General features: G+C 34.0%; 1 protein-coding gene across 2 annotated transcripts in view; it reads right to left on the bottom strand.

Moving 5' to 3' along the window:
* Window positions 1–5,000, bottom strand: part of LOC106876366 (uncharacterized) — a 92,088-nt gene that overhangs the window by 84,366 nt on the left and 2,722 nt on the right. Inside the window, exon 1 of one of the 2 annotated variants that reach the window (XM_052968902.2) lies at window positions 3,769–4,077. The exons of the other annotated variant lie outside the window; for it this stretch is intronic. The gene's annotated coding sequence lies outside the window, so the exon portion shown is untranslated. Of the gene's footprint in view, window positions 1–3,768; window positions 4,078–5,000 lie in introns of those variants that run through there. 2 annotated transcript variants of the gene reach the window in all.

Below are 5,000 nucleotides of genomic sequence, written 5' to 3'. Positions count from 1 at the left end.
ATATATATATATATATATATATATATATATATATATATAGGCGTAGGAGTGGCTGTGTGGTAAGTAGCTTGCTTACCAACCACATGGTCCCGGGTTCAGTCCCACTGCGTGGCATCTTGGGCAAGTGTCTTCTACTATGGCCTCGGGCCGACCAATGTCTTGTGAGTGGATTTGGTAGACGGAAACTGAAAGAAGCCTGTCGTATATATGTATATATATGTGTTTGTATGTCTGTGTTTGTCCCCCCAACATCGCTTGACAACCGATGCTGGTGTGTTTATGTCCCCGTAACTTAGCGGTTCGGCAAAAGAGACCGATAGAATAAGTACTAGGCTTCCAAAGAATAAGTCCTGGGGTCGATTTGCTCGACTAAAGGCGGTGCTCCAGCATCGCCACAGTCAAAAGACTGAAACAAGTAAAAGAGTAAAAGAGTAAAAGAGTATATATATAATAATTTTCCAGAGGATGTAGCAACCGTTACCAATATAGCATAAGAACTTACCTTAGGGGATCATTAACTAGATTCCTTAAGGGTCGTTCTCACAGTTTATATTTATATTATAAGGTTTTTAACTTTTAAATTTTCATATTCAAAAGAGACAGAGACTTCAAATTCGATATATCGATTTATTCGCCACTCTTTGTTAACATGTTTGTGCCAAACTTATATATATATATATGTTTTACTCCTTTACTTGCTTCAGTCATTTGACTGCGGCCATGCTGGAGCACCGCCTTTAGTCGAGCAAATCGACCCCAGAACTTATTCTTTGTAAGCCTAGTACTTACTCTATTGGTCACTTTTGCCGAACCGCTAAGTTACGAGTACGTAAACACACCACCATCGGTTGTCAATATATATATTATTCTTCCTATATAGATACGACCAAACACATATCAGAGCGAATTTATAGCATATATGCGTGATTATATGTATACTCATTCTTCACTTTTACTTTGTGTATATCATTTTGTTAGTTCATTCGCGTGCATGTATGTTGATGAATATAATTACTTGGGCGTTTAGGTACGATATATCCATAAACGTTTCTGCATATGTAAATATATATAAATGTTTCTATGTATGTAGGTGTATATAAATGTCTGCTTTTGTAATCTATTATACTGAATAAACACACGTTTACCCCTCCCCCTTTGTTATATACATATAAACATACACGCCCTCACACATATATACATATATATACATATATATATATATATATATATATATATATATATATATATATATATATCTTCGAAACGTCTAGTTAGAATAGAAGCAGCTGATGAAGGAATATTCCAAGTGGCTTTCCGTTTTCCTATGTGTTCGTTCCGTTGTCTGTAGTTCATTGTTCTAACGTCCTGTACCCTGATATGCATCTATATACACATGTAGATGTAAGTATGTACATATATGTGTGTATACATGCATATATATTATTTGTATTATATATATATATATATATATATATATATATATATATAAAGCAAGTGAGAAGATGGAGATAAGATTAATAAAAATTTATTAACACATTGACAAGACTAGACCTACAATTGCTTCAATTCATCACTTGCAGCATAAAATCAACCAAATTTAATTTAATTTAGTTAAATCAATTTGGTTAATTACTCCAAGCGAGAATATCTTCAGGGAAGGGTGTACAAAGAAATTTATCATATTTAAAACGTAATGAAAACATCAAACAAGAAGAATACAGTGTACCATTAAAGTTTAAAATATATACTCTTATAAAAATAGATACAGTTAGGAAAAAATAGTTAAAGTCATAAATTAATATAAATAACAATAATGATAATGCAGACATACCAATGCGAAAATGCGGATAATGGTGATATGTGAAAAAAAAAACACAATAGAATGGTTATTAAATTATGGGAGTAGAGAAGTGAAATAATTAGATATTCCATGCGCATATACATTTACACACACTCACCTACACAGACACACAGACACACACACACACACACACGGAAGGGAGGTGTGATTCTGGTTCCGATGGAATGTTGTTCAGTCGAGTGGCCGTTCACTGTATGTCTAAATTGCTTCTGGTCCTAAAGATATGTTCTACGCTTTGAGATGCGGTCCTAGTTATGTTAAAGATGAACTTTCTCTAACAGAAATCCTTGGTAATAAGTTCCAGAATTTGGGTCAGCTGTGTGGACTTTTGCTGAGTGCCGATCCTGTTAGTGAGGAGTCTGGTTTGGTGGTGGGTTTCTTGATTCGAGTAGTGCTTGAGTCATTTTACCGCTAAACGAAACGAAGCTGACACTGCTACATTGGAGGATGCTTTTAAGGTCTACGCTTACCAAATCAATGCAAGGTGTATGTATGTATGTATGTATGTATGGATGGATGGATACATGCATGCATGCATACATGCATGTATATATATGTATGCAAGCATGTATGTATATATGTATGTATGTTTGCATGTATGTATGTCTGCATGCATGTATGTATATATATATATATATATATATATATATATATATACGGCATTCGCCATAATAGATCGCTGACCACTACATTTATATTTTTTCTCCTTGTTTCTCCCCTTATTTCTTTCTATGTTCCTTTCAGTTGAAGAGCGTAGGCTCGAAACGTCAAAGACTTTCTCTATTCCCGAGCGTTAAACTAATACATCCATTTGTTTTTTACACGACCTGTCTTCGTCTGTTGTTTTTTTTTCGTAAAAATTTCCCATATATATATATATATATATATATATATATATATATATATATATATATATATATATATATATATATATATATATATATATATATATATATATATATATATATATATATTAAAATATGAAAATGTTTTATTTTCCTTCAATACTTCCTTCCACTTGTACAGTGCATATACATGAGTTCAAACGGTTGCAAACAGGGATTCAAACGGCTTACACAATACTGTATACGTTCACCGTATAAAGAACGTTGCACGGTTGTATTGAAAGAAAATATTGAGAAAATTTCAAGAAACAAATAAATAAATAAATAAATAAATACTTATTTCCTAAAAAATTTCACTAGAAACTTATCTAATTAGTCATTTCGTGAGCCAAACCCTTTCTTTATTTACTCAGGTTTATTCAAATTGAAGTGGGGTTTTTTAAAATAAAATTATGGCAGGGATGAATCTGTTTGCAAAATGAAAACAAGAGTAAAAAGCAGGACTAAACCAAACAATATTAGGATATATTGATTTCAAATTTTGGCACAATGGCAGCAATTTCGGAGGAGGCGATAAGTCGACTATGTCGATATTAGGGCATATTATCATATGTTATTAATGATTAACCCATTTTAACCCAGGTTAACCCTGTCGAAATTTTGAATATAGTTTTATAAATAAGTATAACAAACATACGAAAACGTCCAGTTAACCTTTATTGCAGTAAATAAACCGAATACAACTGTCTTCCTTTGAGGACAGTGGGTCAAAATGGGTTACACAGAATTTAAATAACTTAATGTTTCAGATTTACCTGTATTTACCAGTAATAGAGTAGATTTGATATACAGGCTGTGAAATATTGACCTGCAAATTCACACAATATAATTCTTACTCTGCAGTTAACCAATATTGAATTCTCGATATCTCAGAGATAGCAGTACTAAATACAACTTGCTATCATTTCGGTCTACCTACACACACACACACACACATACACACACACACATGGCAAATTGTCTACTACAACTATCAACGAAAATACATCATTACTGACTTACCAATTCTAGAAACTGTTCTTTACAGACCATCTCAATCTACCAATTCTAGTGACTTGTGAGTATTAACCTCTGACAAACAGCACCAAATCAAATCTCAGCAACGATATCCATGTTTAACATTCTCCGGAATTCTCTGTAGACTGTCTGCCACTAGTTGCAAAAACCGTCAACAGCCACATCCTCATACAGGCAGGAACCCGTGTGACGCCCACTGGTTTTAGCTTATTAATTCTCTTTTGCCTCTTACGTGATATTAACTTCGAAGTTACATCAATAACTATATAATTGAATAAAATAAAATACAATCTATTTCCATCGCTATTTGTTTCAATTTAACTTTGTAGCCATTCGGCAGTCTATATCCCTCTCGCAGACTCCCTCCACCCCCTCTCTTTCTCTTTGCTATGCATATGCATGTGTGTGTGTATGTGTGTGTGTGTGTGTGTGTGTGTGTGTGTGTGTGTGTGTGTGTGTGTGTGTGTGTACCTGTATATCCACAGACACACATATATCGAAAGAGAGAGAGAGAGAAAGCGAGATAGAAAGACAGAGGGAGAGAGAGAGAGAGAAAGCGAGATAGAAAGACACAGAGAGAGAGAGAGAGAGAGAGAGAGAGAGAGAGAAAGAGAGATAGAAAGACAGAGAGCGAGCGAGAGAAAGAGAGAGATGGATAAAAGATAATGAGATATAAATATACGCAGATATATAGAGAGAAATATTCAAAAGGGAAACAAATCTATGAGACTTCTCTTGTGGAATTCTCTATACAATTCAAAATAATACAGAAATACATTAAAAAAAGTAATACACCCACTCCGTTTTATTTATTCAGTACCACGTCTTAAGTTGTAATTTTTCATTTTTTTTTTTTGTGTAAACTGAAATAAAAGATATGATGTTTGCGTGTGTGGTGTGTGTGTATCTCTGTGCGTGTATATAACCAATAAAAAATACATATAATGCGTTATTATGTTATTTGATTATGCACATACGTACGTATCTATCACACTCTCTCTCTTTACACACACACACACACACACACACACACACATATTTATAGATAGATAGATAGATAGACAGACAGACAATCAGATGGAAATACACGCTCAAACGCGCGCGCACACAGAGACACATGCACGCATCATATTTAATGATTTATAGGTCACATATCGCTACTACAATGACCTCTGTTCCTCAGAACTGATTGCTACCTCTACCACTCGGGTATTCTC

The sequence above is a fragment of the Octopus bimaculoides genome, chromosome 6 (genome assembly GCF_046866305.1).
Source record: "Octopus bimaculoides isolate indiv1 chromosome 6, ASM4686630v1, whole genome shotgun sequence".
Taxonomy (NCBI): domain Eukaryota; kingdom Metazoa; phylum Mollusca; class Cephalopoda; order Octopoda; family Octopodidae; genus Octopus; species Octopus bimaculoides.
This window is presented reverse-complemented; position numbering and strand designations above follow the sequence as displayed.